The 13,284-nt window shown below is 47.7% G+C and overlaps 1 non-coding gene and 1 pseudogene across 1 annotated transcript; both read right to left on the bottom strand.

Annotated features, from left to right (window-relative positions):
* Window positions 1-9,600: 9,600 nt before the first annotated feature.
* LOC100393538 (heterogeneous nuclear ribonucleoprotein R pseudogene) lies at window positions 9,601-11,318 on the bottom strand (annotated as a pseudogene).
* An 857-nt stretch (window positions 11,319-12,175) lies between these two features.
* Window positions 12,176-12,282, bottom strand: LOC118143362 (U6 spliceosomal RNA). Its single transcript, XR_004727589.1, has one exon. It is a non-coding gene; the product is annotated as a U6 spliceosomal RNA (small nuclear RNA).
* Window positions 12,283-13,284: the final 1,002 nt, after the last annotated feature.

The following is a 13,284-nucleotide window of genomic DNA, read 5'->3' as shown; positions in this document are numbered from 1 at the left end:
CCCACCTGTTCTCACCCAGTCACCAGGGATGGAGAGAAGTATGATTCTTCATCTACTTCCTTCCTCACACCTCTTGTCCAACATTCCTTCAGGGGCCCTGGAGTCACCTACTTGGGTACATCATGGAAACCGTGTTCCGAGATGTCTTAGTCTCATTGTACAATTTTTATAATGTCCATAAGGCCACTGGTCCCAGAGATGTTTGCACTAGTTTATAACCAATGGACCATGTCCAAGGTAAGGGAGAGGCAGGGGTGGGGGAAGGGTGGCAGCCCAATACCCCATCCCTCCCAGGCCTTGGATATCAGGCCCAGCCTCTGGTGCCGTAAATGAATCGTCTACTTTCTGACATGATCTTGGACTGCATGTGGGTATTAAAACCCCATGATGTGATACAGATGTGACTGTGGCTTGGAGCTGGGGAAAAAAAGGAATAACCAGATAAAGAAATCACGGACAGAATTCTTTCTCCTCCCTTGTGCACTCCCTTTTCAACTTGCAAAGCTCATCCACGACCTAAGGCCTACGAGTTCTGTTTTTTTCTTTTTCTTACTGGTAGTCAGTTTTATCTGCCAATAGGTCATTTAAAGAAACATTATTTTTATAAACAAGTAACTCAAGGAATAAAATTACAAATTCATGACCAAGCGATGTGGCTCACCTATAATCCCTGCACTGTGGGACGCCAAGGCGGATGGATCACCTGAAGTCAGGAGTTCAAGACCAGCCTCACCAACACAGAGAAACCCCATCTCTACTAAAAATACAAAATTAGCCAGGCATGGTGGCACATACCTGTAATTCCAGCCACTTAAGAAGCTGAGGCAGGAGAATCACTTGAACCAGGGAGGCAGAGGTTGCAGTAAGCCACGATCGCGCCATTGCATTCCAGCCTGAGCAACAAGAACAAAATTCCATCTCAAAAAAAAAATTACAAATTCACATCATAACAGTGAATGGGATTTACTCTGTTCTAAACACTTTATACATTCATTTAATCCTCACCACAAGCCTATGAGGCAGATACTATGATTATCCTCACTTTACAGATGAGGAAACTGAGGCTCAGAGAGGAAAGGTAACTCACTCAAGGTCCACAGCTAGCACGTGGCAGAGCTTGATTTAGACTCAAGTTGTCTGGCTCAAGAATGTGTCTCTTAAATGCTACACTATACTGACTCTCTCATGTTATTGTAAAGATAAAACGCACAAAAGAGATGTTGAGCTTACGCTAAGTTTGCTTGAGCTATGTCCTCCTGAACCTCAGAGTAGCGCAAATCATCTTCTGTCATTTGAGTTCCTCTGGGAGATATGTTTGAGGAGTGGTTTTAATGGGGACCTCCCTAAGAAGCAGACCATCTGTTGCTTACAGGCGCAAAAATACTGGTTCCCCTCATTCTACTGTTTTCAGTTCTGGGCAGGAGAGGCACAAGTGAAATACTCTCTTCCACATCTTGCAGAGAAAGAAACTAAGTCTTAGAGAGGGGAAGTGATGTGTCTGAGGGCACACACAATTAGATGCAGAAAGGAAATTGAATGCCAGGCCGGTGCTCCAAATTCAGTGCCATTCCCTCTGAGACACCACATTTTCACCTGACTTAATCTGTGTCCTAGCTCATTTGTGTTTCTATAACAAAATACCATAAACGGAGTGGCTTATAAACAACAGAAACTTATTTCTCACAGCTCTAGAGGCTGGGAAGTTCAAGATCAAGGCACCTGAAGATTTAGCATCTGGTGAGGGCCCATGTCCTGGTTCATAGATAGCACCTTCTAGCTGTAACCTCAAATGGTGGAAGGGTGAGCTAGCTCTCTGGGGCTTCTTTTATAAGGACAGTCATTACAATGACACTAATCCCATTCATGGGTTTCCACCCTCGTGACCCCATAACCTCCCACCTCCTAATATCGTCACATTGGCGATTAGGTTTGTTTCACCATATTAATTTTGGAGAGGCATATTCAGATCATATTCAGGTCATGGCAATTTGAATCTTCCTTCTTTTTAAATTTAATTTAATTTTATATTCCAGGATACAGAATGCTCAGGGTTTTTTGGGTTTTCTTTTGAAATAGAGTCTCACTCTGCCACCCAGGCTGGAGTGCAGTGGCATGATCTCGGCTCACTGCAACCTCCGCCTCCCAGGTTCAAGTGATTCTCCTGCCTCAGTCTCCCGAGTAGCTGGGATTACAGGTGTGCAACACCACACCCAGTTAACTTTGTATTTTTAGTAGAGACAGGGTTTCACCATGTTGGTCAGGCTGGTCTTGAACTCCAGACCTCGGGTGATCCACCCACCTCGGTCTCCCAAAGTGCTGGGATTACAGGCGGGAGCCACCACACCCGGACTAGGTTTGTTACATAAGTAAACGAGTGCCATGGTGGTTTGCTGCACCTACCAACCTATGAATCTTCATTCTTTCATTCCTCTGGCAAGGTTCCCCTTAGGAGCCCTATGAAGCTCCAAGTTGTTTAAGCTCACCCCAGTGTAAGAGTAATACAGCCACAGCCTGAGGATATGAACTTGTTACCTGCTTGCTGGGTGACCTTGCAAAATACATACCCTCTGTGGCTGCCAGGAGAGTACATAACTCAAATTTCCTTCAAGAGAACCTGCTGCAAGGAGCATGATTACCCAACAGCCAGCAGCAGCTGCCCCTCTGGGTCTGCCGCAGCATTCATGGGGCAGATATTTTCCTAGCCTGCCCCCAGTGGTGACTGGGCACGGTGGGGAAGCTAGCGTCAGGCTATTTCTGTCCTACATGGAATCCCATCTTTACTCTGTGCCTGATCAAGACTTTCTCAGAGTTCCATTGCAGTCTGAGGCTCTTCCTAATCAAACCTTCTCCCTTCTCACACTCCTTCACAGATGTCAGAACTGCATCATGATCAAAAGGCTCTTTCTTCTTCCTCCTGCTCCCTCTCTTTTACCCTTATAGGCAATTGATTCAGTAAATGTCCTGCATCTCCAATTGGCCTTAGCATCTGTCTCCTTGAAGGCCTGAACTGACATACCCTTTCTGAGCCGTAGGACTCACACTCACCCATCTTCTCCCCCACCCCTGGGATAGCTTAGGGCTGTGCCTGATGGTGTTAAAAGTCTCCATCCTTACTAAGTGGTGAAACAGAAGTGGCAGTTTCCTGTCAACACCAGGGTACATGGTGAATTCTGATTTCAGCTATAGCCAGAGGTTAGGGACAGCTACTTCCCAAACCCTGGGTTCCCACCTAACCCAGGCTCTGCCTCAATCCCATGATCACTTCCCAGTCTCCATATCCTTCATCAAAGAGGGAGTTTGGGGACGGAAAGCAGCCTAGGGCCTTGAACTGGGGATGGGAGCCCTGGGTTCTAATCCAGTCCCTACTGCTGGCTTCCCTTGTCTAAGCTGCAGTTACTTCATCTGTACAGCAGGACTGTAGCTTGGCTGGCCTGGCTGGAGGAAGGAGAACAATGGCTGCTTCTGGTTTAAAAAATTTTATGGCAGCTGTTGAGGTCCAAGCTCCTTCCTTTGCCTGTTAAGACCAGACCAAATGGTACAGATGGGAAGCTCAGCCAGGCAAGGTCAGGGTTGGGGGCAGGCCTAGAACCATGACCTGACTGTGCTCTGACACCCACCAGTTGTGGGATGTTGTGCCTGGGCTCCTGAGGTGGCCATCAGCCCCAGGAAGGGCAGCTCCCATTCAGCCACAGCTTCAGGAGGTGCCACAATCAGAGGAGGTAAACAGACAGTGGCAGAATAGCGAGGTCAGGCTGCCCTGGAGGTGTTCACAGGGAGCCACAGGAGTACAAGGAGGCAGGGCTAGCCGCCAGGGGGAGGCAGGGAAGACTACTAGAGAGATATTTTGGGGCAGGGTTTTGTAGGAAGAGTGTGAGTTTTCCAGACAGAGAAAGGGAAAGGCTTTCAAGACAGAATACAAAGGCCCACAGGTATGAACCTATGTTACATGTTCTAGAAAACATGGAAAGTGGCAGGACTTGAGTGGTGAGAGAGTAAGCTGTTTGCAGAGCAAAAAGGACTCCAAGGAGGATCTGGGTTCTAGTTTACTATTTACTTTTAATATTACCCTAAGAGGTACATGCCTGTCTTATTCCTGTTTTACAGATGAGAAAACTAAGGCCCAGAAAGATGGAAAGGAGCTCTGATGGGAATCATGCACTGGGTGGTGTCAGGACTCAGGCCTGCAAGCCTCAGGCCTCACTCAGTCCTCTTGGTACTGTGTGAGCAATGCCAGGGACCAAGCCCTCCCTCTGCTCCCACCCCTACCCCCATGGCCATCTGACTTCAGGGAGCTCAGTCCCTCCTCTCCCACCTCCCACAGTGTCCTTGTTCTGCTGACATCATGCACACACGGAAGAGAAATATGCGAGATTCCAGAGAGGCCAGAGTGTGGGAACCAGGACAGATGCTGCTGGCCCTGCCCCCAGGCTGCCACGCCTCCGGAGCCTCTGGGTGCTGCCAAGGGGGCTCTGGAATGTGCCCAAAGCTTCTGGCTTCCTTCACAGTGGGCCACCCCCCAGGGCCTGGGAAAGCTAGGGAGGCTCTGAACACCCAGTCCGCTGTTCCACCCCTGCGTGGTTCCTGTGGGACTCATACTGCCTAAACGTAGGGGTGGGAGTGTATAAGCTTCAAGACGGCAGGGCCAGCCCAGCTGCTCTGCTCTCAGGGGCCCAGATAAGTAGAGCATGAACTCTGCAGTCCAGGGACAGGGAAGGGGAACCAAACCAATATGTCTATCACCTTACTTAGAAAAGGAGCTTGGAAGTGTGTGCGTGTATATGCATGTATGTGTTGTAGACAGACAGACACAGATGGTCCCAGCCCCCACTTCACTGGCCCCCAGGGTAGCTTGTGCGAGCCTGCTCTGCACATGTGGCTCCCAGCAGCTGCACATTCCGTCAGTGACCAGCTGTGGCAGCAGCTGTGGAGGTGGGAAGTGAGCTCCGATGGATCCCAGAGGAGCGGGGGAGGAGGGCAAGGGGAGGACAGGAAGGGCCTGGGGTGAACAGGGGGCAGGGGGACGGGGAGGAAAGGAGGCTCACTGTTCTCAGGATGGAACATGGAGCAGGAAAGTGGTGATGGGGCTGCCTGACATCTGGGTGTGGCACAGAGAGCCTGCAGAGGTCCAGGACAGGCCAGCACACCCTGGCTAGGTCTTGGCATGTGGGGTACCAACGAAACAATAAGGAAAAAGACTGGGCAGCTGGATCTATGGGTCTGAACCTGAGAAAAAAATTCTGCATTTGAGATATAAATTTGGGAACCATTGTCTCATAGAAGGAAAAGCCAGGGGGTACGTGAACCACCTAGGAAGAGATTGGATGGAGACAGAGGGTGAACCCAAATGCACTATCGAAGCACCCACTCTCAACGCCGGGCACTGTTCTCCCAATCTTACCTCATTTGACCCTCACAGCAGCCCTGTGGAGGGAGTGACTTTGGTGTCATCCCATCTTACAGATGAGAAAACCAAGGCACGGAATGGCCACTCTCGTCCTGGCTCACTTTCTGTCTCACTGTATGGCCCTGGGGATGTTTCTGTCCCTCTCTGGGTCTCAGTGTCCCTAGGCTCAAAGGCAGGACAAGGCCCTGCAGAAGGAAGACTGAGTGGCAGCTGGGTGCTCCAGGCCCCTCACTCCCCCTGCTTCCTCCTAGGCCCTGGGCCAGGAAAGTCCTTGTATGTCTCTGCTGTTTTTCCAGGAGCCAGGAACCACCTCCTTCCCAGACAAGGTGGAGGCCTTCAGGAGCCCCTCAGTTCCCCTCCTCATCACTGGACACTCAGCCAATATTTACCAAACACCTACCTGTGCCAGATACCGACAGGCATAGGGGAGATCACAGTGAACAACCCAACTTGGTTCCTACCTTTACATCCAGGCCCAAGACAGACATAAAAGATTGCACAATTAATAATTAATCATCCTCTCCTCTGAGACCCCCCAGATACCTCCACTAGATAGCAGTTAGAGGCTCAGTGCCTGCCCGGCAGAGGTCTCTGGAATCCTGTTCCAGTGTATAGTCTATAGGTGCAAGCCAACCTTTCGGATCCCAGGCCGTATCAGTTTAGTGATCTGAATACCAGCCCTGAGAGCAGATGGGGCTGACCTGGTGTGGGCTCAGTGCTGCAACTGAAACCTGTCACTGAAAATCTCCTCCAGCTTGCTCAGCTCTGGGACAGAGAGACAGGAGCAGAGGGGGAGAATAGAGGGCCCGTCTTACCCTCCCTCCCTTTGGATTGAGGCTGCCTGCTACTCCTGGGCCTCACACCCTTCTGCCTACTTCTGCCCCCCTCTCCATCAGTGAGCAAATTCCTCCTGAGACTCTGCTGGTCCCTGGAGTTGTGTGGGGTGCCCTCTCTCATTGACCTGCCCCTTTTCTTTTCTTTTCTTTTCTTTTCTTTTCTATTTATTTCCCCTTAGAGATGGGGTCTCACTCTGTTGCCCAGGCTGGAGTGCAGTGGTGCAGTCACGGCTCATTGCAGTCTTGACCTCCTGGGCTCAGGTGATCCTCCCACCTCAAACTTCTGAGTAGCTACGATTACAGGCATGAGCCACTGTGCCTGGCTGAAGTGCCCCTTTTTAAACCTGCTTCCACAACCTCCCCCCAGATACTTCCCGGTCCATGGCATCCTGCCCTTGCCTCTGCCTCCTCTGTTCATTCATACCAAGGCATCTGTGATCTCCTGATCACAATCATACTTCTTTCCTCTTAGAGCCCCTGGACTGGCAACTAAGCCCTTTTTCTCGGCTCTTGGTCACCTTGGTCCCTGATGCTCCATTTTCGCAGGATTCTCCTCCTTCTTCCCCAAGAATCTTTGGCAATTGTTTCCCAGGGTCCTAGCTTAGGTTCTCCTCCCTTCTGGCTCTGCACTAGCTCCTTGGGACAGCTATGTCATATACCCCATGTCTTTAGCCACCAAATCTCCACTCCAGCCCAGACCTCTCTCTGGGTTCTCCTCCTGGGTGTGCCCTAGGTCTCACAAACAGCGTGGCCACAGTGAGCTCCTTCCCTCCTCCAGGGTTTCCCATTGATGCCTGTCACCTTCATCCATTCAGTCACCCAGACGGGAATCTAGTATCACTCAAATCCATTATTGCCTGGCCTATTTTAAGAGTCTCCTGATTGATCCACCCAACTCTAATGCAGGATGTGGTGGTTACCAGCATGAATTCTGGCTCCAGACTACCTGGTTAGAATCCTATTTCTACCACTTAGTAGCTGTGTGATCTTGGGTAAGTTACCTAACTTTCCTGTATTTCAGGATAATTTATGAAGAAAAGAGGTTTAATTGACTCACGGTTCTGCAGACTATCCAGGAAGCATAGTAGCATCTGCTTCTGGGGAGGCCTCAGGAAGGCAAAGGGGGAATAGGCACGTCACATGGCAAAAACAGGAACAAGAGAGGGAGGGGGGAGGTGCCACACTTTTAAACCACCAGATCCATGAAAACTCACTATCATGAGAACAGTACCATGGTGATGACACTAAACCATTTGTGAAAAATCCACCTCCCTCACTTCCCACCAGGCTCCACCTCCAACACTGGGGATTGCAGTTCAACATGAGATTTGGATGGGGACACAGATCCATACCACCATTCACGGATATTCCATGCTTGTTCCTGCCTCAGGGCTTTCTACTTGCTGTTCCTTCTGCCTGGAATCCTCTTCCCCCAGATCTTCTCAGATTCCCTCTCTCCATCCAGGTCTTTGCACAAATTATTCATCCTCAGAGAGGATCTCCTGACCCATAAGTAAAATAGCCACCAATCCCCCAGTCACCCTATGTCTCCACCTCACTTTCTCTTATTTCACAGCATCTATTAATATCACTAATATTACAGTATACATGTTGCAATATGTCCATTGCCCTAAGCTCTGGCCCCTGCAAAGTGGGAATGGCCCAATACAAACGGCAAGAGGCTCTCATGGCTGAGTGGGCAAGGCAGAAAGTGGTTGGGGATGAAGCTGGAAAGATGAGCACGGGCCTGAGCTTAGGGCGATGGTAACTCCAGTGTGCCCTGGACTGTCCTGGCATGACTATTAATATTGCCTCCTTTCACTCTCAAAGGTGCCCAGGTGATTACAGTCATTCTGCATATAAAGCATGGTAAGCAGTTGGCATTTTATTTCAAATGGGCTGTGAAGTGTGTGGACGGTTTCGAGCAGGAAGTGACACGATCTGACTGGCATTTGAAAGGATCATGACCAAGTCCTTGAAATACTCTTTTGGCTCCTGCCCACACCCACCACACACACCCCGCTCTCCTCAGTCCTCTCTGGCAGCTATTTCTCTTCTACAACCTTTAAATCTTGGAGTTTCTCCAGACTAGCAGTTCTCAACTGGGGGCGATTTCTCCCCCAAGGGACATTTGGTATTTTATCTGGAGATATTTCTGATGGTCACAACTGGACTGGGTACAACTGGCATCTAGTGGGTAGAGGCCAGGGAGGCTGCTTACTATTCTACAATCCACAGAACAGCCCTATGCAATAAAGAATTATCTGGCCCAAAATGCCAATACTGCCAAGGGTAAGAAACCCTGCACCAGATCAGCACCATCCAACAGGACTATCACAGGAGCTACATATGCAGTTTAACATTTGCTAGTAGTCACATTTTTAAATAGATTTTTTAGTTTTATTGAAATCATACGCGAACAAGAAATTGGAAATACAGTCGCATCAAAGAACAAATCATCACGGCTTTTGACGTTTAAGCCAAACAAATTTTGTAGAGCAGATTTCAAAACGGTGTGAAGTTAAAACAATTTAAAAACACAGTTAACCTACTTCTAGGAATGCAAAACATACAATGACAGGCTATTTTCAATACAAAAAAAACTTAAATTTGTTGCTTTAATTTCTTAAAACTATGGCCAGTCTTGGTGGCTCACATTTATAATTCCAGCACTTTGGGAGGTCAAGGTGGGCGGATCACCTGAGGCTGGGAGTGTGAGACAAGCCTGACCAACACAGAGAAACCCCGTCTCTACTAAAACTTCCAAAAATAGCTGGGCATGGCGGCACATGCCTTCTCAGCTACTCAGGAGGCTGAGGCAGGAGAGTCACTTAAACCCAGGAGATGGAGGTTGCGGTGAGCAGAGATCGTGCCATTGCACTCCAGCCTGGGCAACAAGAGCAAAACTCTATCTCAAAAAAAAAAAAAAAAAAAAAAAAACTAAGACAAAACACTAGCTTGTGTTTTTATTTACAGCATACTCCATACTCCTGTGTAATCTATCCCAAATCCAAAAAAAATGAAACTGTCCAAAACCAAAGGTCCTGCAAAATCATGATTTAACAGTGTGTTCAGCTTGCTTTAAAGCTAAAATGAAGCCTGAAACAATAAAAGCATTGCAATCTCCAGAATAAGGGAACTCTGCAAGCCCAATAATGTCCAAGAGCATTTATGAAAAGAGGAAAAATAAAGACTTGAGTATCTACACAGCAGTGATTTCTTCAGCCCAGTACAAATGGCACCAAATCGTTACTTAAAGATGAAACAGGCCGGGCACGGTGGCTCACACCTGTAATCCCAGCACTTTGGGAGGCCGAGGCAGGTGGATCACAAGGTCAAGAGATCGAGACCATCCTGGTCAACATGGTGAAACCCCATCTCTACTAAAAATACAAAAAGTTAGCTGGGCATGGTGGTGCGTGCCTGTAATTCCAGCTACTCAGGAGGCTGAGGCAGGAGAATTGCCTGAACCCAGGAGGCGGAGGTTGCAGTGAGCCGAGATCGTGCCATTGCACTCCAGCCTGGGTAACAAGAGTGAAACTGTCTCAAAAAAAAAAAAAAGATGAAACAGTAAAGCCAATTTTTTTTTAAAGAATGTAGATCTAGAGCCAGTTGTACCTTGCCAGTATCATTTTCAAGCCCCTACTTATCTACTTCCACTGTTGCCAATAAGTATCTTGATAAAATTCCTGGTTGTCTTTATTGTAACTATAGTTACCAGAATAGTCACCACCTTGCTGAACTGGCTGCTGAGTGATGGGTTGGGAACCCCAGTTCGGTTGTTGGTCTGACAATGCTTGGAATCAGGTTGCTTGTACCCATCTGCCTTTCTCTTGCCTCCTACACTGTCCCCACCATTGCCCCAAGATCCACAGGAACCACACCTCTTGCTGTTGTGCAGGATCCCCTCTGCCACCCCTTGAGCCTCTTGGTGGTCCCAAAGGTGTCCCCTTGTGAATAGCCAACTCTACCTCTTGGAGGTGGTGCTCCCTCCCCCTTGGTGGTGGAGCACGTCGCCCTCCCCTTCCTCCTCCTCTTCCTCTTACTGCATAGCAATCACCATAGCTGTAGTGGGATCTTCATAGCCTCCATGATAGTCATGAGCATCATAAGCACAGTAATCATCATAGTAATCTTCATGGCCATAGTAATCTGGAGGGCAGCCATATCCACCTCTCCCCCCACCACGACCCCGACCTCTAATTGGAAGTGGCATGCGAGGAGGAGGGTGATAGTAATAATCTTTATAGGCAGTGCTTCTGGAGGCTTGTCTAGCAGCTTAGAGCTCTTTCCTTTTCCTGTCTGGTGGCTTGGCTAAGACTATTTCAATTTCTTCCCCTTCTATTTCTTTGCCATTCATTTCATCCACAGCCTTGACAGCTGCTCCTCTGTCTTCAAAATGAACAAATGCATAATCTTTCAACTTCTTCACTCTTTTGGGTTTTCAAAAAAATGACTTTTCCAATATTTCTTCTGTCACCAATATTTCTTCTGTGAGAAATGTAGTAGCCACGTTTCTCACACACAAAACTCTCACCTTAGCCACGACTTCCGGATCTGGTTCTTCCACAGGGTCAGCCCATCCAATTGTAACTACATTTCCCCATACTTTTACTTTTCCACTGATCAGCCGGCATCTGGCTTGTGCTGCTGACTTGTGATCCTCATATTCAAGGAAGCAGAATCCCTGATTCTTCTTTTTGTCATCGGGTTGATGATAGAGAATAATGTCCACCAAACCCTCTGTGACTTTACTGAATTCTTCCAGAATGTTTTCTTTAGTCTTATTCTTCAGAAAGGATCCAACGAAGAGTCTGTTGTTTGCCACAGAAATGCACACTCCAAGGTGTTTACCAGGGTGAATTTCATAGTTGTCACAGTTTCACAGCTTCCTGTGCAGCTTCCTTTTCACAGAAGGTGATAAAAGCATACCCTCTATTCTGACCAGACAGTGGATCCATCATAAGACCTAGATCCTGCCTGGCGCAGTGGCTCATGCCTGTAATCTCAGCACTTTGGGAGGCTGAGGCAGGTGGATCACGAGGTCAGGAGATCGAGACCATCCTGGCCAACATGGTGAAACCCTGTCTCTACTAAAAATACAAAAATTAGCTGGGTGCAGTGGGGGTTGTCTGTAGTCCCAGCTACTCAGGAGGCCGAGGCAGGAGAATTCCTTGAACCTGGGAGGCGATGGCTGCAGTGAGCCGAGATAGTGCCACTGCACTCCAGCCTGGCAACAGAGCGAGAGTCCGTCTCGAGAAAAAAAAAAAGAAAGAAAGAAAGACGTAGATCCCAAATGGGTCCAGCCTTCTCAAAAAGGGCACCAACTCATCCTCATATAAATTTCTTGGTATTTTCCCTACGAACACCTCTGTTCCAGTTCCAGGTTGCACGCCAGAGTACACACTGTCTGGTGGAGGATCACCATATTTCCTCTGTCCTGTGGTTACATCTGGAGTATAACCAGTTTTCGAAAGCAAGGCCTTACTCTTCACTTCCTCAGGTCCCTTTGCAGACCTTGCTCCTCTGTTTCTCTCTCTGCCTGTAGGTCTTCATAACTCCACATAAAAATGCGCTTGGGGCTAGGCGCAGTGGCTCACGCCTATAATCCCAGTACTTTGGGAGGCCAAAGAGAGCAGATCACGAGGTCAAGAGATTGAGACCAGCCTGGCCAAGATGGCGAAACGCCGTCTCTACTAAAAATACAAAAATTAGCAGGGCATATGGGGTGCGCCTGTAGTCCCAGCTAATCGGGAGGCTGAGGCAGGAGAACCACTTGAACCCTGGCGGCAGAGGTTGCAGTGAGCCGAGATGGCGACACTGCACTCCAGCCTGAGCCACAGAGTGAGACTCCATCTCAAAAAATAAATGCACTTGGTTCTAGAACAGACAAGTAGCTCAATAAAAAGAATCACCAAAAATCTTTGAAGGGTCAAAAAGTATGGAACGCTTCATGAATCTGCATGTCATCCTCGCACAGGGGCCTTGTTAATCTTCTCTGTATCGTTCCAGTTTTAGTATACGCGCTGCTGAAGCGAGCACTGGTAGCCACATTTTTAAAAAACCTAAAAATAAAACAAGGGAAGTTAATTTTATAATTTATTTAATCCAATACTTATAAAATATTATCATTGCAACAGGTAATCATAACAAAAAATATCAATGGGATAGTTGACATTCAAAAAAAATCTGGTGTGTATTTCATACTCACCACACATAGCAATTCAGTCCAGCCACATTTCAAGTACTTAATAGCCCATAGGCGGCCCATGGCTATTATACTCATGGCATAGCTCTGGGCTCAGTACTTGATAATCTATCACAATGTTTAAGAGTTGTATAATTGGCTGGGTGTAGTGGCTCACTCCTGTAGTCTTAACACTTTGGGAGGCCAAGGTGGGAGGGTCAGTTGGACCCAGGAGTTGGAAACCAGCCTGGGCAACATAGTGAGATCTCATCGCTACAAAAAAAAATTTTTTTAATTAGCTGAGCATGGTGGGGTGCGCTTGTAGTCCTAGCTATTCAGGAGGCTGAGGTGAAAGAATTATTTGAGCCAAGGAGTTCAAGGTTACAGTGAGTTATGATAGCGCCACTACACTCTAGCCTGGTAACAGAGCAAAACTTTATTTTAAAAAGAAGGAGGAGTACGGTATCAGGTAATAAAGCCTAAGGTTTTGGCTCTGGAACAGAATCCCAGCCCTTCCATTTATTGCCTACTGACCTTTGGTAGAGTTACTCTACCTCTCAGCCTTTGTTTCTTCACTTGTTAAGTGGGGATTATAGTATTACTACTTCATAGGGTTGTCAAGGATTAAATGAGTTAATACAAAACGCTTAGAATAGTTCCAGTTTTATAGTAAGTGCTCACCAAATGTTACATATTTAGCTAGGCCCCTGCTCTGTCTCCATCCACATTTTCTGAGTGATCCCATTTGCTCCCATAGCTTTAAATGCCATCAATTACCTAATGACTTCCACATTTACTATCCAGCTGAGACCTCTTCTCTGAACTCCAGACCCTCTATTTAACCGTGCGCTATATTT

Source organism: Callithrix jacchus, chromosome 7, assembly GCF_049354715.1.
Source record: "Callithrix jacchus isolate 240 chromosome 7, calJac240_pri, whole genome shotgun sequence".
NCBI classification, from domain to species: domain Eukaryota; kingdom Metazoa; phylum Chordata; class Mammalia; order Primates; family Cebidae; genus Callithrix; species Callithrix jacchus.
The sequence above is the reverse complement of the archived record's forward strand: the minus strand, read 5'-3'. Positions and strand labels throughout refer to the sequence as shown.